Genomic DNA, 24,113 nt, shown 5'->3' on the forward strand with positions numbered 1-24,113 from the left:
ACTATGTAAAAGACAATTGACATCAATCTAATATTCTATTTTCAGTGACTGCATATTATTTCTTGGTAAGGATGTACAATAATTTGTTTGATCACCTATTTGGGTAGTTTGCTTTTGTTTTTCCAGTTTTGTCATTAATTAGCCTGTCAAAAATATTCTAAAACACACATGCCCTTAACTACTGTAATTTTATTTCTCTGGACTAGATTCCCATAAGTTGGAACACTCTTAACAGGATTATAAACTGACTTCTAAAGTCATTCCATAATATCCTTCTTTCTTCTTTCAGACTTGTTTTAGTTCTGGCTTTAAGTTTACTGACCTTTGCTGAAATTATTTATTACCTTTTCTTCAGAATCTGGGTGTGCCAGTCTGGGTTCTTGGTTGCAAACAAACAAACAAACAAAACCCAACTTGGGTTGCAAACCAACAATATCTAATTGTGAAGTATATCAGTCACTAACACAATTCAGAGAGTGCTGAAATATTAGATTTTGAACACTCAGAACAAGGGAAGAAGGCATCCAAGTCTCATCATGGGTACAGTTTTATGAAAAGGCATCTGATGCCATACTATTTTTAACAGATTTGGATATTCAACACTGAAGCCTTAAAAGTCTTTAACTTTCTGTGAGTCTAGTCCCTCTCTAAAGATTTCTAAGTCAAGGTAGAGAATCCTTTTACATGAGCCTATACACAGGCCACCTCATGAGTTTCTAGGAATCAGTCATAAGGATTCTACATCCCCCTTAGTTCCCCATAAGGTGCTAAGGCTGGTGCTTCCTATCTGCTTCCATTTTCTGATGCCTTCTGAAGACACTGGAGTTCACAACTTTCACTACCCAGGATCCCCTTACAAACTTCTTTCCATGTTTACCATTCCAAAACAAAAATTTTAGTGACACAATACAGTTTTTTCTGATATAGTCACAAAAGTGCTCCCCTCCTCCCAAAGCCTCATAAATTACTTCATCTAGATTATAATTATCCTCCTATAGTTTTTCACTATTTTATCTGGATATTCTACAACCAGCAAACTAACTTGTAAACTTCACCACACCTATACATTAGTACAGGAAAAGACAATAACAACAAAAAGAAAACTAGTTCTACTGACTAAAAACATTAAAAACACAGTGAAGAAGAAAATATACACATGGGCTACAGTTCTTAATTCTGCACTGACCATATGGTTGATTTCCGTCCTCCACTGTGCACTCTATATTCTCTTTGCCTTAAAACTACCTCTGCTATTCAAGATTCTTTAGTTAGTGAGATATCTCAAACTGTTATTCCTAAGGGATGAGACCTTTATTGGTCACCTCTGCTGCGGTAATGACTCCCAAATCTCAGAGGTTTACAAGAACAAACATTATTTCCTCGTCAAGCTACATGTAAGTTGCCAGTCAGCTTTAAGTTGGCTTCAGGCTGCCCATCTGCTCTGTCTCTTGTTGATGGATCCACGCTGAAGGAGCAATCATATACCCCTTTCCTGATCCATTCACTCTCCTCCCCAATCCACCAACACTCCCCTTCCCAGTCTCCAATTAGGCTTTCACCTCATCTCTCAATAAACAGCTCTCATTAAGCAGGTATGGGGTTAGAGTGAGGTAAGTGAGGCCCTTGTATTGGGTACAAAATTTAAGGGGCACCAAAAATTCATCAGCTAAAATAATTTTCATGGGATTAAGAAGTTCAAATGCCAGTTATAAAAAACAGTCACAGAGATGTAAAGTACAGCATAGGGAATATAGCCAATATTGTAATAACTATGTATGGTGTCGGATAGGTACTAGATTTATCACGGGGATCACTTCGTAAGGTATATAAATGTCTAATCACTATGTCGTACACGTGAAACTAATATAATATTGTATGTCAACTGTACTTGAAAAACATTTTTAATCAAAATTAATGCAAAAAGTCACAATGAATTTATCAAATGTATAAAGGCAGACTCAATATTACTCATGCTTCCTTTTGCCTCAGTCTCCAAAATGGCCCAGCTTGATACTGTTACCAATTCTATCATTATTTAAACTTTTGATACTGTGTTCGCTGTGGATTTTTTCCAATAATTTTAATTTTTCAAAATATTGTATTAAGATATCATTTAATTGCATTTACATACTGAGATATTTGGCACCAAGACAAGTACCTCTCTCACCTTACCCTAGTTCTGGCCATTATTAAGATAACCAGTGATATCTATATCGCTAAAACAATGACTCAATTCTCAGGCCTAGTCTTGCTTGACCTGTGGGCAACATTTGACATGGACGATCTCTGTCTTCCACACATCTGTAGCCTTGAGGACATGTCCTTCTCAGATATCCTAGCTCACTAAGCACTCCTTCTGAGGGTCTTTTGCTGGGTCCTTCACCTAGAAACATTCTCTTAACACTGGAGGGCCAATATTTCTGTTCTCTGACCTCTTCTCTTCATTTTTTCCATTTACTCCCTAGGTTATCTAATTGAGTTCCATGGCTTTAAAAAATGCTTTTAATATAAAAATTCATATTTACATATTGTCTTAGTCCATTCAGGCTGCTATAACAAAAATGCCACAGACTGGGTGGCTTACAAAGAATAGAAATTTTTCACAGTTCTGAAGGCTAGGCAGTCCAAGATCAGTATACTATCATGGTGGGTTCTGGTGAAAGCCCTCTACCAGTGTGCAGATTTGACTTTTCGTGTCCTCACTTGAGAAGGGGCAAGGGGGCTCTCTGGGGTCTGTTCTATAAGAGCACTGATCCCATTCATGAGAATTCTACCCTCATGACCTAAGCATCTCCCAAAGGCCTCACCTTCTAATACTATCACCTTGGAGGTTAAGATTTCAACATAGGAATTTTGGAGGGATACATACATTCAGACCATAGCACTGTGAAATCCAAATTTGCTCATCATCTCATTTCCCTATCTGTTTGCTCTTAGATTCATTCACTGTTTTCTGTTTCCCTCCATTCTGGATTCCAGACCACTTCAGCCAATGGATGACACTGGCAGGAGACTACAGAGCAGGAGTAAAGTAAATAGTGTATTATTTTTACCCCTCACTCTGTTTTAGGAGAAGTAGCTACTGCTTCTCCTCCATTGCCCCTGCTCTAGCTAGACTGCTCTTGCATCCACTAGGAAATGCTCATCTTCGCTCTGTATCCATAATGGCTGTAACTTTTTGACTCTGGAAATGCTACCTCTTTTAGTGGTTCCCCCCAGCTCAAAGAGTAGGAGCCATTTCCTTCTGTGGCTGATCTCAGGTCAAAAACCTTGAATCTTTTCTCTTATACTACAAACTCCAGCCATCAATAAAACTATCTGGCTCTACTTTAACAATATATCCAGAATGTGACTACTTCTATCTTCCACTACTACAAACTTGCTCCAAGACACCATCATGTCTTACCTTAATCCTTGCAATTTTAGTCTCCTAACAGTATCCACTTTTCCACTCAATATACTCATTACACATAAACCAGGATAGTCCTTTTAAAACATAATTCAGTTCACATCACACCTCTGAACAAAATTACCCATCCGTTTCCTAACTCACTCTGAGATGGCTTACAATACACTATATGATCTGCTGCCCCTATCCTTATTCGCACCTCACTCACTGTGTCTCAGCTACTCTGACTACCTTGAAATGGAGGTCACTGTTTTCTATACTCTTTGCATTTTCTCTTCCTTATACTTGGAAATTTCTTCTCTCAGATAGTTTCATGGTATGCTCCCTCTCTTCTATCAGGCCTCTATTGGTGTATCATCCTAACAGTTAAACCTAACTCCAATATTAAGTTACAGTCTCCCACCTCCTGACCTCTCCTATTTCCCTTGACTCTATTTTACTTTTCTGCATAGGATTCATCGGAATTTTGTATGTCATGTACTTAAATGCTTATTTGTTTATTATCAGGTCCTATCAGCATAATATAATCAATATAGTGAAACTATGTGATGATGGTATCCTGGGTCAAATTTTGGAGATGCAATGCTAGCTTTTAAAAGTTCTGGTATCTTCTGCTCAATAGAATAAAACGAATAAGAAAAAATCATTTTTCTGGTAAATAACTCCATACCGGGTGGCAGGTACGTTGATTTGCTCCAGTAAAGAGCTCACATTTAAAACAGCAGCTGCTATTAAGTAACCACCTGTCATTTTCTAGAGTTCATCTGTCTTCAGCACCAACCATATTGGAAAGATAAATGAGATGGGGTAGTAATCAACTGCCCACATCTTTCAAGTATTTGACTGTGGCTCTAATCTCTGCTCATCATCAGTGATACAATATTACTTGGGTCAAAACTCTATTTATCAGCTTACTCTCCATAGGGCCCTATGCTGCCTGGTAGTCTGTGGTGGCACTGTGAATCCTTAGAAATTAGTGTCTGCTCACAGGCAGTGTCAACTAATCATAAAAATGGTACAGTTGTCATGGCAAGTGGAAACAGAATGATTTAGAGAATCTTAGAATGAAGATTTACACTGTGGGTTTCTTCTTCTTCAAAGGTACTTTAAATTCTCTTCATTCCTAGATACTGGGTCACTGGATTGATTCATTTGACAATTAGGAAAAGGGTTATAGATTCTCTAATAATATAATTGGGCCTCGGTCAGAGTCAAGCAGGATCTTAGTGGACTGGTCAACTATTTTAATCCCCCTACCTAACACAGGATGAAAGTAAGTCATTCTAATGCTAACTCTTGCTCACTTTATCAGTGACAGTGAAGGGCTGTTACCTGGCCTATACTTCCCCATGATCCAACCATCTTTATTGCAATTAAGGAAACAGTTTCACCTCCAGTATCTCATAGTGAGCCCAACCTACAGGGAACCACCTCTAAAGCCCCTTTCTGGAATAACGTTATTTTTCTCACAAATTTATTTTTCAAGGTGTTGGCAAATAGAGTATATTCACTGGGTCATAGTAAATATATTCACCCCATTGCTTCTGTTTCCTGAACTATTTCTTCTCCATTAATACCAAGAGATTTCTGGCATCTCTCTTCCATTAAATATGGGCCATCATTAAATACAGTTTTTAATCAGCTAACCAAATAATTAAAACCATCCTTATAGGGGAAATAAGGTCTTAATAATGACTCTTCCACAAATTAAGTACTTAAGGCATCTACCAGCAAAAAGAGAACAACTTTTTCAGAAAGCAGAGGAGGCTTGCATTGGTTGCATGAAAGGTTCAGTGGAGGTGACTGTTTAAGCTTTTTCAAGTGCTTCACATCCTCCTAGATAATGCCATCCTAATTCTGTTTTCAGACTTTCATATAAGAGATATCATGGACCATAAATTCATAAATACTAATTTAGTAACTAATCATATCAAACTATACATTTGGCTCTTGACTAACTCAACTCTATGTCTGCAAAAGGTTAGTGAATCATTGGCACAGTCTTATAACATCCATTCCTTGAGCTGAGAATCCAGGCACCTAAGCTTTTCACTCTCCTCTGATTTATCCAGTGCTGTTTGAAGAAGTCATACAACTTCACACTCTTCGAATTCCTCACACCTCTCCTAGTCTTATAACGCAGCAGACATTGGATTTCCCAAAGTTTTGCCTTCAAGAGGTATATTATTATAATTGACTGTTTTACTACTGGATACAATAAATTTCCAGATTCCTTCTTTAAAATCTTAACAAGATTTTCACTGCCTTCATTCCCTGCTATATCAGATTCCACCTATTTCCACGCTCTTGGTAACAATTTCTATATCCCTGGTCACAAACAACAGAAACCTACTCTGGTTTACTTAAGCAGAAGGGGTTTTCTAAAAGGACATTGTATTGGTTATATATTGTTGTATATTAGATTACCCAAATTTTAGCAACTGAAAATAAGCAGCAGTTATTATCTCACAGTTTCTGAGGGTCAAGACAGTGGGCATGGTTTAGCTGGGTGGTGCTGGCTGAGGGTCTCTCAAGAGGCTATAATCAAGGTCTACATTGGGGCTGCAGTCATTTTAAGGGTTGACAAGAAGAGGATCTGCTTCCCAGCTCATTCACAAGTGTTGACAAACCTCAGGTCTTTATACTTGTATAGTATACACAGTTTCCGGAATTGTTGCCATTTTGCATACGAAAGTAAACAATGGTTATTATGACGATGATTAAAATTCCAAAAATGCATGTGTTCATTCACATCTACCTTCAGTGGAATTCATTTCATTCATCAGTTTAAAAAATTTAAAATAAGAATGGCTTAATCTGCTTTCATAGCAGATTCAAACAAGATGAGACACTTGGCCAAAGTATTTGGCTGCCCACGTAATGTGATTATAAGACCATAATTTAAGGTAGGAATTTCTACAACCCTTATCCCCAATAACTCCATTGAACACATGCCTACAGTCAGACCCATTAATGTATTATTATCACTCATTTTATTTAAAGCTGAGATCCTTATAAATACATTTACATCTCTAGAAAATATGTTATTGGTTCATTGATACCTAAGTGAAAGTGACTTCTCACCTCATTTCCTTTGATGAGGAAGAAATTAAAGAGGCCGTAAGAAGGCTAAAGAAATTAAGGAAAGTGACAAAAGGAAGAAGACGTAATGGAAAAAAAACATGTTTAGCCCACTTCATAATTTTTCATGTCTGGTTCTAAACCAGACCAGGCCCAAGAAATAAAAGCAATAATAAATTTTAAAAATCTCCTTTCATTTATATCATCAAAAAAAGAGATTTATGTTCTATTTATCTTAGATGATGAAGTATATGTCTATAAACTGAGCTGGGCTAAGTAGGTTTCTTTGAAATTATTTATTCAACAATATTCAACAAATATATATTGGGCATATGTGATGTGGTAGCAACTGTCTCGGCACTAAGGATAAAATAGTTAACAAGACAAACCTAATTCTTGATCTTATGAAGCATATATGTAAAAAGAGATAATAAACAAGTTACACAGAAGATTGATAAATAGAAGTGCTAAAAGGAAAAAAAGGTGCTGTGACAGAAAATAACAAGGAGAGGAAGCTAATTTACTTGAAGTGTCCAAAAAACTCCCTACAGGCAGATGACATTTAAGTTGAGATTTGAAATGTGGGATTTCTTCCTTTTTGTGTGTGTGTGTTTTTATTAATATTGATTAGAGAAACTGAAGTGACTCTTCGATCACAAAAAGGTATAGAATTGAGAGTCAAGCTAAGAAAGAACAAGCCAGTGGTTAATATTAAAAGGCATCATTCTTTACTTGAGTGTTTGCTTCCAACCACTCGTTTCAAGATGAAATTCTCATTACCTAAGTTAAATCTAAATGTAGGAATCATATCAAACTTGAAGTACTTCACATGTGATTCTCCTATGTAACTATAGAGCAATATTAGCATCATTAATAATAATTTGTACTTTGCTTCCTTTCAATGATTCCCAAATTCATAATTAGAATTATTCAGGTCTCTGCCAATTTAGTTTAAGAAAACTATTAAAAAGGTATGTTATTTCTGGAAAGGAATTTTTAAAGGTATTAGTACTTGCTTTGTTCTTGAGTTTCCATTGTTGAAACAAAAAAAAAAAAATGTGAAACTCAATTTTAAACTTTGCGTACTTCAGAAATTGTCGTTTTGAAATTTGTCTAAAAAAAGTGATGATTGTGTTTAACTTTTAGACTATAAAATTTCTGGCAGGCTCCTTGATATTAGCAAACTGTGTCTTCCACATACCTTGTGCATAGTCAGCACTAAATATATGCTTACTTAAGACTGATTTAAAGGAATTAAATGGATTCCATTTATGTAAAATATCCTTCGATTCCTTTTAATCAGTCTTACACAGAAGAAGAAATGATCTGGTGTTTGAAGAAAGCAAAGGAGTGAATTTTCTGAATGTTAATGCATAAAATACAGGGAAAGTCACATTTGTTATAACCCTGCCATAAAGTGGAGCTGTAATCTCACCACGCATCTGCTCCATCTGCCATCGATTAGTTTAATGAAAACAGGCTAACGCTGCAGGAGTGATTAGCAGGAAAGATTAAATTCACTTCAGTTTTAATTACAAGTCTTTGCCCTTAAAGTTTTATTGGCTTGAAAGGACCCTTACTGTTCCCTGTTTCTCCTCCACAGTTGATGTGCATTTTATTTTTTCACTTTGAAATTATTAATGCATTTTATGTGGTACTTATTTCTAATTACAGACTTTACCCACGAATGTTCCTGATAGGCCTATATGCCAAATAAGCATAACTAACACTATTCAGATCTTACTAATTCAAGTACAAATGAGCTTTGGTAGCAAAAGTGGCATGTTATATGTAGAGAACTCTGAGGTTTATATATTTGTCATTCAACTTATTCATTTCGTTCATTGACTGATTCATTTATTCATTCAGCAAATATTAATTTAGTACCTATTATTGCCCAGGCACTGATACAGGTGCATAGGATACATAAGTGAACAAAAGAAACAAAATTCCCTAACCTCACAGAAACTATTATAGTGGCTGGAAACAAACGAACTGTTATGGGCTGAATTGTGTTTTCCAGCATTTGAAAGTTGAAGTTCTGATCTCCAGTACCTCTGGATGTAACTGTATTTCAAGAAAAGGCCTTTAAAGAGGTAATTAAGTTAAAATGAGGTCTTTAGGGTGAATCCTAATTCAGTATGACCGGTGCTCTTATTAAGAAGAGGAAATTTGGACACAGATATGCATGCTCTGAGGAAAGACCACATGAAGACTAAGGAAGTGGACAGCCATCTACAAACCAACCCTGTCAAAACCTTAGCCTCCAGAACTATGAGACAATAAATTTCTGTTGTTTAAGACCCTTAGTCTGTGGTATTTTGTTATGGCAGCCCTAGCAAACTATACACCAATAAACAAACAAAAACTCATAAAGAAATAAATTATATCATATTTTAGAAAGCTGTTTGCATTGTAAAAAACAGCAATAAAAGAGAACTGTGAAGTAGAAAAACACTCATTTACTTCCATCTCTGAGAAGATCATTATAAAGTACAGATACTCACCAATTCTATAAAAATAAGACCACAGCCAGAAGGGTTCTTGATGAGGGGAAAAAAATGTTCTCATAAGACTCTACCAATTGTTTTTCTTCTACCATTCTTCCCTTGTTATTAGCCATATAGCAAAATGTCATCGTTTATGTTTTGCAGCATTAAAATTTTCTATTGTGTTTAATATGTCAAGGTTAAGCTAGCCAAGTAACCAGTATTGAACCAGGCTGTCTGATATTTAAGATTTTATTTGATAAAAATTTCAGAAGATACATAAATGTCTACTGTTAAATCTTATATTTTTCGTTGTGCCTCAAGTCTAAAACTCAGTACTTCTGACTCTGATATGGCAGAAATTATGGACAACATGGCTACTTTAAAAATTGTGAGAAGTTTTTTTCCCTTTAACTCTAAGAATATAAGCAGAAACTTTCTTGTGAGTACAGTCTTTTTGTCTCTGGAAAATATTACTCTGGTGTGCAGACTTGGTCAAGCAAATATAAGTCACAAGATATATTCACTGCTTTTGAGGTTGGTCCAGACACAAGCAAGTAACGCAAATGCATACAATTCGGCCTTGTTAAGTATTCTATTTAATAACATAAAATTTCCTGGTCAATGAGTGATGGGCAGTGTAGAAGGTACGTCTCCAAAGAATATATAATTCCATTACCTTCTATGGGTTAGCCAAGTCAAGTCCCATGGCATTATTACAACTCTGCATGGACTTTTCCAAAGATTGGACTTCCAAAGATTGGCAAAATGCTTCATGATGTTATCAAAGAATGAGGTAAGAAATGATTCAGTGAATCTGGCCTCTATTCACTCCCTCCTGCCCCCGCCATGCAGAGACCTACTCTGCCAGTTCCAGAAAAGAGCCACCTATAGACTGACCATCTTCAGAACTGTGTCTTCTCAGTTAGGCAAGGAAACGAAGGAACAAAATGTTCCCCCTTGAGAACAACCTCAGATTTGTTCACAAATCAAGAAATTCCATTATATTCCATTTTTATGTTTTCTTACTTGTATAGACCTAAATAAACCAGTTTAGAAACTTTATTTCACCTCAACTTCTAAGTCTTATAGACTTTATCAAAACTCAGGATTTGTGCCTGGCTCTACTTTTTCTCTCTCATTGTTGTGCCCACAGTTCTATCTATCAGAGTATAAAATTCAGAATCAAAGGAAAAAAAGGACACTAGTTGTCCCTAGGCAAACAAACAAAGCCTTGTCTTTATTATCGTGGCGAGAAAGATTTCCAAAATACATTGTAAGCATTTAGGTTTTGAATTTCTTCATTGGCAACTAAGTTAATTGGGGGAAAAAAAATAAAAGGGAGATAGTTTTAGGTGGAAATGCAGCAAAAAAAACAAAACAAAAAAAAAACATAGTCATATCAGAATCTCCAGCCAATAATCTTAGCACAGTGAAAAAATACATATTAAAGACTGTAGAGTGGTCAAAGTTATTCTCATAGTGGGGAAAAATTCTCTGTCTCCTGCTTTCTCTTTTACCATAGCTAATTACTAGTTTTCATGCTTTGAAAAGCAGATATTCTGTGCCCTTTCAACTCCTTTCCAAGGCATGTTGATATTGCACAGAAATTCTTTCCAGGAAAGCCATTTGTATACTTTTATTGATCCGCATAGTCTATGCATGACAGAGAGAGATGGAATGTAAAAACATTTATGTTTCGTGACTTAAAAATATTAAGGTTACATAAGGGGTAAAGGGCAATTCCTGCTTTAAACCCTAGACCTTCTGACTCCCCTACCAATATAATTAGTAAGGAGAGACAAGAAGCTAGAGCATATCTACCAAAGATGACCCAGGGGACAAGGTTAGAAGTGTCAGATGCTGTACCTACCCAAGCCAGCTGTGTCTTTATGGAGTAGAACTAGATGCATAGCCAAAAATTCCACACATTTCGACACTTGGTTGCTCTTCATTCCTGACTGTGTTCATGCCTCCACACACTGGCATCCTTTTGTCACCCAAGCTCAGCGCTATTCCTAACCCACACTTTTCCCACCCCACCTCCTACCATCTCCGCAGGATGGCCTCCATCCTGTATAACTACCAGCTGGAACTGGCTCCAGTAAATAACATCCCTCTCAGTCTAGTGCATGCCACAACCAAATGGCTGGCCACCCAGTTGTTCATAGCGGCTGAGACCCCACACCACCTCCAGCTGAGAGCAGCTCCAGCTGGGGAATCCCTTTGTCATGAGCCAGCCCCACCCCTTTATCCTCAGCTGGTCTCAGCCAGTTGCCTCAGCTAAACAATCAGACCCACTGTATCCTGACAGGAGCCAAAACCAAGAATACTAGTGAAGAGGGTAGGTTCTCTCTACTTTCGGTGTCCCTAGCCACTCCAGGGCTAGCTCTGGACCATTCTTACTCTCAGATAGCTGTCAAATAATTCCTATTTAGTCTTCAATTAGGTATTTGGGCAATAATCATTAACATCTTAACATACGCCTTCTTCCCTCCTTCCACAATCCTGCCATCCCAGGTTTATCTCTATTGAAGAGTAGAGAAAGAATTAGACTTCCTGTTGTTTTATACCACCAAGTTTGTGGTAATTTTTACAGCAGCCCTAGGAAAGTAACACAAGGACCTTGACAGAAACTCTTTTGTATTAGTCAGTTCAGGCTGCTACAACAAAATACCACAGACTGGTTGGGTTAAACAACAGATATGGCAAGTTTAGCATCAAGATGTCAGCAAATTCAGTTCCTGGGGATAGCCTTCTCTCTCCTGGCCTGCACACAGCTGCCTTCTCACTGTGTCCTCCCATGGCAGAGAGAGAAGAAGCAAGCTCTCTGGTGTCTCTTCAAGCCCATGATGAGGATCCTACCTTCATGCCCACAAATAAACATTATTCTCCCAAAGACCCCATCTCCAAGTATCTCCAAGTATCATCACACTGGGCATTACAGCATCAACATATGAACTGGGGTAAGGGGAAGGGTACACAAACATTCAGTACAGAACCCTCTTCCAGTGATGTTTCAGAAACACAGATCCCTCTCAGGGGATGACTTAGTTCTCCTTCCTCCACTGTCATGCACTCTCCCACCACTTGCCACTCACGAAGAGGGGGCTTTGTATTCTCCACTACGAGGTGGGAAAACACAGAGGCTTAGAATACAACCTCTAAACACAGTAAGAGAAAAAAAAATTAATGGAAGACATTATCTGACAAGAGGGAGTACACAGACCTGAAATTTAGGAGATCCTGACTTTAGTTCAAATGTTTCTTCTGAACAACTAATAAATTTGAACCAGTCACTTAAGCTTCTTGACCTCAATTTCCGCAAGTGTACAATTACCTGCTCAAGCAGAGGATGCCAATTAAGTTATTCTATAGTCCTGTGTGCATTAATAAAGGTGATGCCAAGTGCTTTAAGATTATTTGAAGAGGTATTTTTTAAATTTTTTCAGCAGACAAGAGATGGACTGAGAGTAATGCATTTAAAAGATTAATCTAGAGTATCACTTAGAAAGTTGGAGGCTACTGCAGTAATCTAACAGTGAAATAAGGGCGTGACATGGAGACTGTCAATACAAACTGAAAGAAGAGAATGATGTATTAAAGCAAAAACGTTTGTAATGACAAATGAGAGTAAAGGATCAGCAGTCACAATGTCATTAATTTTGGTGCCTGTGAAGAGGGTACCACCACTGGCCGAATGCCTAAATACTCACATCATCAGTGTCCAAATGACCAACCACCAATCTTTTTTGGTTCTGTCAGTATCCTCCTAAGTCTTCACCATGTCAAAACAGAGGAGATACAACATGAATTAACTTCAAATAGAGAGTTAAATGCACTTGCCAGAATAAAAGACATCACTTTCCTTCAACTTAAAAATAGAACATTGAAGATGCACCTAGAATGATGTCCAACACAGAACAGGTACTCAATACTTGCTGAGTGAACCAAATCCATCTGTAGTCAAGAAGCCCCATAGAACAATCTTTCAAAATAGCATGCTCTGCAGTATGTCACATCTAGGAAATCTGCAAAATCTCCCTTGGCAAACTTGCCTTATGGAAATGTCATGGTCTTTCGCTACCATCAATAGGATGAGAAAGAAGGAAAATAACATCTTCCTATTACCTGAGCTTCAAAACCTTCTGACACATGCTAAGAGAGTAGATGATTTATTCACAGCAAGGCTGCAGAGCTAAGGACTAAACTTCAAGCTTGAGAGAACGATAACAGCAGGGTCCATTAAAAATAAAAATACTGCCTTTCAGTAAGAGCTGTAGCAGACTGTTAACTACGTGGGACAAATTTTCCTCTCTTTACTGGTGGGAGAGGGAAATTCTCAGTAAGAGTAAATAATAGCTATGCCAAGTTATGTTTTTATATTCTTCCCTCTAAAATCCAATGGAAGAAAATACCCTTTCCATCACTTGAACCTTCAAGACCCAAGCTCCAGCTTTTGCCTTAAAATATCCATTTATCCTTTCTTTCTTTCCTGGCCTTGCTGTCTACTCAGACCATAGCACTGATTACTATTTACCTATACTTATTCTTCCCCACCAAAAAAACATTAGGGAAAAGTAGAAGCGTTATATTACGTTTTTTCCTGAGCCAAGTTATCTGCAAAAATTCTGATATTTGCCAACTCATATTTAATATGATTATAAAATTTAGACAGGTACATAATATCATGTTTCTCCCCATTTACTTATCCTTACTACCATACATTTGCCCCATTACAAAGTAAATATGAGAATTAGCAGCATTACATACAATATACATAATAAATCTGGAAAATTCCCTTTAAATATTTCACCATATTAAAAATCCTACTAACTTCAAAAAGCCCTTTTGTTAAAACATTTGGATAAATGCTCCAAAGTCAGTATGTCTTCTAAGAACATCAGAAAGGGGTTCTTGTTAATACCTGTGCTGTCAAAGAAGAATTTTGCTTCCTGAAAGCTAGACTAAATCGTTATTTTTTTTTTTTCTTTTCACCTTGTTCAAATAAACAGAGTTGTTAAAAGTTGATGGATCTTTCATAGTGCTGGTGCTAAAAAAAACTTAAATGGAAACACTGGAAAATCTCAGAATTATCAGGCTTCCCCGAATAGCAAGTTTGTTTTTAAGCGTTTTTGTTTCTATCTCCCTCAAATAGTTGGGATTTGAATGCTGCATTTCTTCCAGTTATAATCCATGAATGATTCACATTATTAAAAAACCTTACCTGTGGGAAAAAGAGCCAGCACAAGGAAACTATATTTGCGGAAAAGCAGACTCCTGATTAAATAAAAAGAGATTTTAAAAAGCAGATGTAGAAGACTGGGACTTTGAGATGGAATCAGTGGGACTATTAGGATGAGTTTAAATGTGGGACACAGATGAAGAGGCAGGTAAATTGCAGTGATAATTTATCAAGAGTTCTGGCTGTAGGTCTTCAGCAGATGAAACTTATCCAGTTACTTGAGGGAACAGCTGACCCACCAGGCAACTTTTCTGAGTTGATCCACTTTTCTTGTCAATAATTCTAACTGTAGACAGCCCAAGTAGGCCATATGAGAATTTGAACACGGCAGTGATTTTAAAATAGTGTAGAACATGTCTGTGTATCTGGCTGGACTTATTTGCCCTGTGTCTATTCCTTCAGCCTGATCATTATTCAAATGGTGTTCTTTTGAAAGGTAAACCAGCCAACAATTCCAATACATTGTGAATTCCAATTAGGTTGTATGGCATTAAGAGTAAATTTGAGTCTTAGAGTTATAGATTATTTTTCATATTTTCCTCATTTTATGCTTATTTATTTTCTAAATAAAATGAAATTTACATTTTATAGTCCAATTAATTGTGCATCCTAGGCATGCTGTAATCATTCCTCAACTCCTAGGTGTGTACTTTTGGGGGAAATATATATTTCTGTACTTAATTTTAGTTTCTTTTAAAAATAAAATCATATCTGTTGAGCACAAGTTCAAAATAAAGGTAACTAGAGGAGAAATGATGACACATTTAGTACAACCCCCACATTTTTAGTTATATAATTTGAAATACATGAATGAATAAATGACCATTGGACCAAAACCATTCAACTAAATGGAACCTTATCCATAAAGAGAATCATGAACAAAGTATGGACTCATTTGTCTATAATGGAAAAAATATGAGAAGGCAATGCTTCAGTATAGCAAAAATTAGAAAGTCAATGTAACAAACAATGTGTTGATGTTTTTCACTTTTACTCAGCACAGAATTCTACACAATGAATATGTCTGAAAACTAATATTGCCATAAAGTGAGTACGTCTGAAACTCAATATTATTTTAAACTGGGTTTATTTATTTCAAAAAACATCAGTAATCAGAGTGCATTTCTGAGACATTTCATCTACTTTAATGAACCTTTCCACAAAGTAACCAGACTGGGCTAATTTTGAGCCATTTATCTAGAACCAATATGCCAACAGAGAACCATAAAATAAAATATGATTTGGCCATCCCTATCATTATAGAAATTGGAACAATTTACACAAGGGAAATTATAAGACTTAAATAGTAAATGTTTCCCAACTCAACATGTTATAATACCCCTAGGAAAGCATTTTTCCCTGGAACAATAACTCCTCATGATTTTTTTTTTCATTTTCTTTCAAATAAATGCACTTACTTAAAACTACATAGTGTAATAAAAGATTTGTGCATGAATTAGACCATTAGAATGCAAGAAAATATCCTACTATTCTCCCACTGACCAGTTTTCAACAGTTTCAAACCCCACGTTAAGATTTGGCCTGAACCACTATTGATCTAAAGTATATTTAATGACATAATTTCTACATGGAAAATATAGAAATTTTACAGATTTAAAACTCTAAAGTCGTGTGTTTGATGCCACTATATTTTTTTCTATAAACTGAAAAACCTTCCAGGAAGTTTCTTTGTCAGTATAACCTCTGCTGCATGGTTCATTTATTAGCAGCATCTTAGTCTGAAGAGAACAAATAGTAGTTTAAGGAGCTCACGGGTCCCCTTGACCTTAGAATGCCCCAGGCAACTTAGACAATGTATGTAGTCAATAAATGCCCATACATCTTCACATTAATATTTTGAAACATTCATCACAATGCATGTACCTAATCAAAAGCTGAAAATGTAATAAGTACAGATTTGAAACCAAAGTGTTTAAGAAAATTAGTGCAAATAATGGCCTACCAGCTTGGTGAGGGTCTACTATCTCAAGTTCCTATTTCTCTGTCTGATTCATAATGAAATATACAGTAAATACATATTAGATAAATGCAGAAAACAGTTCATTGGGAAATATGCATATTTCCATAATGGTTATTCGATAAGGCTACAATGAGCCCTCAGTCCATCTCCTGATGAGCATACTTCTGGGTTCTACGATTCTTAACCATGTCTGCTTGATCTGACTCAGACAACCACATCATACCTCTTCTTTTCTTTTTTTCTTAAATTAGTTTTCTTTCCAGTTCAACTCAGCAAATATTCTTGAAAGAAGTAGAGTTTTCTGAAAATCTACTATATGTACATTTGTTATGAAAATCTCTTGACTATCTTGATTTTTCAGCCTCAATACATCAACATAAAATATTTATTTAATGACGTAACTAAATCCAAAAATTTTTTTTTAAAAAAAAGCTCTTTGTCATTCATTGATAGGCTCATGGTTACATCTGTAATATCAAGCCAAGAATTGTTAAGCTGAAGGCCACCTTTCAGGTGTCAGACTGAATGCACTAAGCTGCTTAATTAAGTGCTTCATAAAGCTGCCAAATTGCAAAGGAATGGCAGAATAAAACAGGGTAACATTATAATTCTGTCACCGGTTTCCTGGTAGCAAAGTGTTAAGTACTGGAAAGAGTTACCAAGGATGTCTATGAAACCATTTTAAGAACTATATCTCAATAGAGAGATAGCCCTTTGTGAGATGTTCTAGGGGTAATCTAATCAGTTTAGCCTGAAATACCACTAGCTCTGATTCTAAGATCAGAATGGAAAGAATGTTTTACACAAGAATAATAATTTCATTATTTATTTAGCCCTAAGTAACTATACCAAATCTAAATATCAGTACAGACGTAACCAAGTTCTCTCCTTTGGGTCTGTTTGTCCCTCAGTGCTCCTGAATGGGAGGAGAGATAGAACAGCAACAGAAGTGGCAGTAACATGTATAAGTGAGAAGGGCTCTTTGCTGGCTCCCACCTGGGACGGAGGCATGGATGGAGAGAGGAGCTCCATGTTTCCTAGAGTAGATGTGGATTCTGTCAGCTCCAAAAAGACCCCAGCCCCTTAAACGGGACCAGTGATAGTTGATGTTTTCAAGGTGCCTCAGAAAGATGATATGGAATTTACACGAAGATGCTTTCGAACTACAGGACTGTCTGGTCCTTCGCTCTCTCCTGAATCTGGAATTTCTTCCACATAACTTTAATACTAACCTTTTTAGACCTGTGGGTTATAACACACTCACAGAAATTCCTAACCAAAGCTATTTAAAATTGCACTTTAAGTCTTCCTTCCAGTGCAGACTGTAATTTAGAGATTCTTTACTTCATTAAGCAAACACTTTATAGCGCTTACTATGTACTAAGCACAGTTCTAAAGTGCCTCATAAACATTACCTCCTTTCAAAACTCTAACAACCCAAGGAGTCAGGTATTATTATTATTATTACAATAATAATACAAATAAAGACCCTAAGGCGGGGAAAGTGAATATGCAACTTGCCCAAGTCATGCTGCAAGGAGATGGCAAAGTTAAAACTCAGATACTTTGGACCATGTCTAGGCTCAAAACTGCTCTGTTACATATCTATCATGTGTACTCTTTTTTTTTTTTTTAACAAATGTCACTTGTTAATGAATAAAGATGTATTTGAATCCATGATCTGTCGTTTATCAACAATTTGACAAATCATTTGCTTTCTCTACCTATAAAATGGGAATACAGTAGTCCAGTATCCTAGTGGATGCCAAAAACCATAGATAGTACCAAACCCTGTGCATACAGCATGTTTGTTCCTATACATACATACCTATGATAAAGTATAATTTATAAATTAGGCACAGTAAGAGATTAACAATAATAACTAATAATAAAATAGAACAATTATAACAGTATACTGTAATAAAAGTTATGTGAATGGCTCTGGAGCAATTATTAAGTAAAATAAAAGAGACTTGAACACAAGCACTGTGATACCACAACAGTCAATCTGATACCCGAGATGGCTACTAAGTGACAAAAGCACAGGGAGTGTCTATAGCATGGACACACTGGGCAAAGGGATGATTCACATTGTGGCTGGGACAGAGAGAGACAGCATGAGATTTTGTCACGCCATTTAGAACGGCGTACAGTTTAAACCTTACGATTGTTTATTTTTTGAATTTTCCATTTAATATTTTTTGGACTGCAGTAATTAACACCACAGAAAATGAAACCGTGGATAAGAGGGACTACTACAACATGGCCTACTCAAATTAAATGTTGAAGGAAAGCTAAATTCAGCATAGTGTCTGGCACCTATGCACACCACAGTGGCTGTTGTTAGGTTCCTATCACAGCATGGCAAGTAGTGACAGCAGGATATCATCACACAAAGAAAATTAATAATAGCAATTATGTTTAGGACCTCCAATATATATACAATTTTTATTAAATTTATTGGGGAGACGTTGGTTAATAAAATCATATAAGTTTCAAGTGTATGATTCAATAATATGTCATCTGTATACTGCATTGTGTGTTCAACAAAGTCAAATTTCCTTCTATCACCATATATTTGACCCCCTTTACATTTATCTACCCCTCTCCTTCCCTTTTCTCCTCTAGTAATCACCAAACTGTTGTCTGTGTCTGAGTTTTTGTTTGTCTTGCTCATTTGTTGCTTTCAGTTTCATATCCCACATATAAATGAAATCATATGGTTCTCAACTTTTTGACTTACTTTGCTTAGCATGATTATTTCAAGATCCAGACACACTGTCACAAATAGCAGTATTTCGTCTTTTATTATAGCTGAGTAATATTCCATTGTATATATGTACCATATCTTCTTTATACAATCATTATCAAAGGATACTTTAGTTGTTTCCATGTCTTGGCCATCATGAATAATGCTGTAATGAACACAGGGGTACATATATCTTTATGGATAAATGTTTTCAAACTTGGGGTGTAGATACCCAGAAGAGGGTTGGTTGTTGGGTCATATGGTAATTCTATTCTTAATTTTTTGAGGAACCTCCATACTGTTTTCCATAGTAGCTATAGCAATTTACACTCCCACCAGTAGTGTATGAGGATTCCTCTTTCCCTACAATCTCTCCAACATGTGTTATTACGTGTCTTGTTGATAACAGCCATTCTTACAGATGTGAGGTGGTATCTCATTGTGGTTTTGTTTTACACTCCCTAAGAGCTAGTGAAGTTGAGCATCTTTCCGTATGTCTGTTGGCTGCTTGTCTGTCTTCTTGGAGGAAGTGTCTGTTCAGATCCTCTGCCCATTTTTTAATTGGATTGTTTACTTTTTTGTTGTCCAGCTGTATAAGTTCTGTATATATTTTAGATATCATCCCCTTATCAAAGGCATTGTTTGCAAATATCTTCTCCCATTCAGTTGGTTGTCTCTTTGTTTTGTTGATGGATTCTTTTGCCGTGAAGAAGCTTTGTAGTTTGATTTGTAATCTCAAGTCAAATTATCACTTTTTGCAGACTACATTATTCTTTATATAGAAAACTCTAAACATTCCACCAAAAAACTATTAGAAACAATAAATGAATATAGTAAAGCTGCAGGATACAGAATCAATACACAAAAATCCATTGTGTTCCTATATATTATCATTGAAATTTCATAAAAAAATAAAAAACAATTCCTTTTGGAATTTCACCAAAAATAAAATACTTAGTTATAAAATTAACAGAGGATGTGAAGGACCTATACACTGAGAACTACAAGACATTAAAAGAAATTGAAAAAGACACAAAGAAATGGAAAGATACTCCATGTTCATGAATTGGAAGAATCAACATAGTTAAAATAGGCATATTATTCAAAGCAATATAGAGATCTATTGCAATCCCCATCAAAATCCCAACAGTACTTTTTAAAGAAATAGAACAAAATATTATCAGATTTGTATGGAATCACAAAGGACTCTGAAGAACCAAAGCAATCCCGAGATAAAAGAACAAGGCCATCACACTGCCTGACTTCGATTTATACTACAAAGCAATAATCAAAACAGCATGGTACTGACAGAGAAACAGACACACAGACCAATAGAACAGAATTGAGAGTCCAGAAATAAACCCCTGTATATATGGACAAATAATTTTAGATAAATGAGCCAAACACATACAAGGGAGAAAAGAAAGCCTCTTCAATAAATGATGCTGGGAAAATTGGAAAGCCACATGCAAAAGAATGAAATTAAACTTCTATCTGTCACCATATATCAAAATTAACTCAAAATGGATCAAAGACCTAAATATAAGAACTGAAGCAATAAATTACATAGAAAAGAAAATAGGTATTAAACTCATGGACCTTGGATTTGGAGAGGATTTTGTGAATTTGACCTCAAAAGCAAGGGAAATAAAAGCGAAAATAAATAAATGGGTCTAATATATTTTTGACAATTCATCATCTAATTTTATCTCTGCAACAATGCTGCAAGAAAAATGTGATTCCTGTTCACATATTAAAAATATATAAGAAACCAAAATTGAGTAATAAATATGAGACTTCATATCTATAAAGTAGTATGAGAATTTGTGTGATTTTTTTGAAAGACTTAAAAAAAATAATAAAGCAGGGGACAGAGAAGTGACTGCTTCTGTGTGTGTGTGTGTGTGTGTGAGAGAGAGAGAGAGAGAGAGTTAGTTCTGAAACACACAAACAAATGAATAAACAAGCTGTAAAGTTTAACTGTCCTCACTTGACCTGATTCTTTTCCATTTAATTCAGATGACTGTGTGCTTTATTTCCTAAAAGCCATGGGTATATATTTCAAGTACATCAACAAGCATAATATTGACATCGTTCTATTTTTATCTTCCCAAGAGTATTTGTGTTGTAACTGATGTATCATTTTCTTTTTATTTTGTTTTGTTTCAAAATCCTTGAGGAAGATGTATTGTAGTGGAAGTACAATATACTAATACATATTGATTCAGACCTTTGACACCACTCATAGAGTAGAAGCTAAAATTTTTATTTTAAGAACCAGTTAACATATTAATCTTTATTGCAAGAGAGTGTTGTCTATTATAGTATCCATTAAACACCATAAGTACTTTAAAATATATATAATCAAATATGTCTCCTCAAACTAGCAAAATATATAAAAACAGAAGAATTACCAATTTGCCTTTTCTCAGACCAGTAATGCTTTGCTTAGGTTCAGCTATTAAAATTTTTATTTGCTTAATTATTTTTTCTAAGAAAAAAAGAAAACTAATGAAACATTTCTCTGAATTGGCAAATTAAGGCAGAATTAAAGAAATTTTTGCATCTGCATTTTGAGTTATATATAGAATAACTGACATCAGCATACTATTAAATGAATGTTTTTCATTAAATGAAATAAACACACGTAAAGTGCCTAACAGTCTCTTTATCACTTAGAAAGCAAATCAACCAACACTGGCTTTCATTTTTAATATTATGCTTTAGGTTGATAGTATATTTGTCTAACGTCTTTATGATCTGCCAGTGTAGACAGTATCAAAAGTGCTTAATTTAAAAAGGATCTTAACTAAGAGGTTTGTCATTGCATGTTATCTGCCATCTGAGTAAAGTTTAGCATGTATTAAACAGTAATTCTGTCAGCATTAAGGTAAAAAAGGAAATGTATCAGAAGCTAGACGAAGCCAGTGAGGGTAAACACCCAGGGCTCTTGATTTTAACAGCCTGTTTGTCACCAACCAAAGAGTGTGAAATGTACCGAACTGCCTTCCCAAGTGCATGTGTTGAAACTCTAACCCCTGGGGTAATGGCGTTAGGAGTTAATTAGAGCAGGAGTAGTGCCCTTATAAAAGAGACCATAAAAGAGACTGCAGACCGTTCTCTTGCCTTCTTTCCACCATGTGAGGATACAACTCAGAAGAGGGTCTAACCAGAACCTAACTATGCAAGCACCCTGATCTTGAACTTCTAGCCCCCAGAATTGTGAGAAATAAATTTCTGGGGTGTATAAGCCACCCATTCTATGATACTTCATTATAGCAGCCCAAACGAAGACAGAGTGCATCCATCCTAAAGACGTTGGTGTCTCTGGCCCTCAGAAGGCCTCTCTGTCCACCAGCACATATTTCCATGGGCCCTGTAAACAGCTTAGAGTGGAAAACAGGATAGGTCTTCCACCCCATGAGAATATGGGGCCCAACGGGACCTGCGCGTTAGAGCCATGGCGAAGGCAGAAGTCCCTTCTCTTGGGGGCTAATGTGCCCATGCTAAGGATCTAGTTCTGCTTGTAGTCACCCTGCTTCAGGATCAAAACCACATGCACTTCCTATGTCTCAGAGCAGCTACCTTACTGCACTCTACTTAAAGCCAGTATGTGAGGAAAGAACTTAAAAACTGAAAGTAAATATTAAAACATTAAAGAAAGAAGGCATGAAATATAAAAATTATAATAACAAAGTTAAAACAAAGGGGAAAATGAAGGAATTAGAACCGAGCTCTTCTTGACATCTTTAAGACTGAGATTTTATCTATTAGGGTTCATTTCTACACTGGCCTTAGTAGCATGGAAAAATAATCTTTAAAACATTAAATAGTTAAGGTCAGTATTAAGTTTAATCATTTAATTCATATAACTTGACATGTCTAGAAAAAAAGTAGATAGAATCATAAACTGATTTATTATTATACTCATGGAAAAAAAGACTATATCCAGATATTTTCTACAAAAGTGATCTATTTTATAATTACTAGATTTGCTTTTGCTTTTTTTGGCAAAGAAGTAGACAATGATGATAGAATTATGGGAAATAATCAATGAGAGGATGAGGTTGACTGCATGGCATAAATTTTCTCCCTTCACTACCTAGGCCTTTTTAACAACTCATGAAGAACCAACATATCACACTGTAACACACTGTAATAGAAAGACTAAATGTATTTGCTGGCAGCAGAAACATGAGTCTACTCAACAGTCCCTGAGTAATCCTTAGCATGATGGATCTGCATAAGCTATTACGGCTCTAACTGTTAAATGAGGCATGTCATTATACTGTATTTATAACAAAAAGAAAGACATCCTCATGGACCATTTGCCTAGAGCCTCAGGGGCTCTTTAAACACACCCCTAGGAAAGTTCCCCATATAGGCAGCAAGGCCAGTAAAACCAAAGCCTGGCATGTTATCAAATAGTTATCAAAATTCCCTGAAGTGAGTGGCCCTTGTTTTCATCTACTCTGGCTCCATTAACCGAAAATGCCCTCTGGTTTTCAATTCAGCTATAGTCTAAAAGTCATTTGGCTCTTTTTTTTTTTTTTCACTCTGCCTTGCTGTCCCCTGCATTTGTTCTGTGGTCTCTGTACACTTTCACGCCTGCCCTCCAGTGTTACGTGGTGGTCCATACCCAGCACTTGCAAAGAGCCTCTCACTCCTTACCTGGCCTAATCCTGGGCTCTGATTCTGTCATACACCGAGTAATTGTTCTTATTAATTCATTTGTTTATTCTCTGTTTAAAAACAAAAGGAAAAAGTAGAGTATGTTAAACTAATCTTTAGGATCAGGTTGCAGTCTATTTTTCAGGAAGTTCAATGTTGACAGTTGAAACCTATCTCAGGGAGGGGAAAAAAAGAAGCTGTTCCGAAAGAAAGTTTGGATTTTGAACTTTCACCCTTGTTATTTTTTATAATTAATATGAGTATTTATCACAGTGCTGTCAGCAGACCCACATTTCCCTCTCTTGCCCATGAGACCACTTTAATAATTTATTATTGGTGTGGGGAAGCTAAAGAAGCCCTTTCTCCATGAAATGAGGAAAAACAGTTCATAGAAAGTCAAGTGAACCTTTTTCTTATTCCCCAAGAAAGCTTTTAAAGTTCACGAGAGAGGAAGAGCTAATGTGTTTCCCTCATTTGAATGATACTAC

The 24,113-nt window shown here is 36.1% G+C and overlaps 1 protein-coding gene across 14 annotated transcripts in view; it reads right to left on the reverse strand.

Moving 5' to 3' along the window:
* CHODL (chondrolectin) overlaps positions 1–24,113 on the reverse strand; it is a 315,491-nt gene that overhangs the window by 188,237 nt on the left and 103,141 nt on the right. For 7 of the 14 annotated variants that reach the window (XM_023529525.1, XM_023529523.1, XM_023529528.1 and 4 more), the window contains one exon: positions 12,696–12,757. The exons of the other annotated variants lie outside the window; for them this stretch is intronic. The gene's annotated coding sequence lies outside the window, so the exon portion shown is untranslated. The remainder of the gene's footprint in view (positions 1–12,695; positions 12,758–24,113) is intronic. 14 annotated transcript variants of the gene reach the window in all.

The sequence above is a fragment of the Pteropus vampyrus genome, unplaced genomic scaffold, assembly GCF_000151845.1.
Source record: "Pteropus vampyrus isolate Shadow unplaced genomic scaffold, Pvam_2.0 Scaffold38, whole genome shotgun sequence".
In the NCBI taxonomy this organism is placed as follows: domain Eukaryota; kingdom Metazoa; phylum Chordata; class Mammalia; order Chiroptera; family Pteropodidae; genus Pteropus; species Pteropus vampyrus.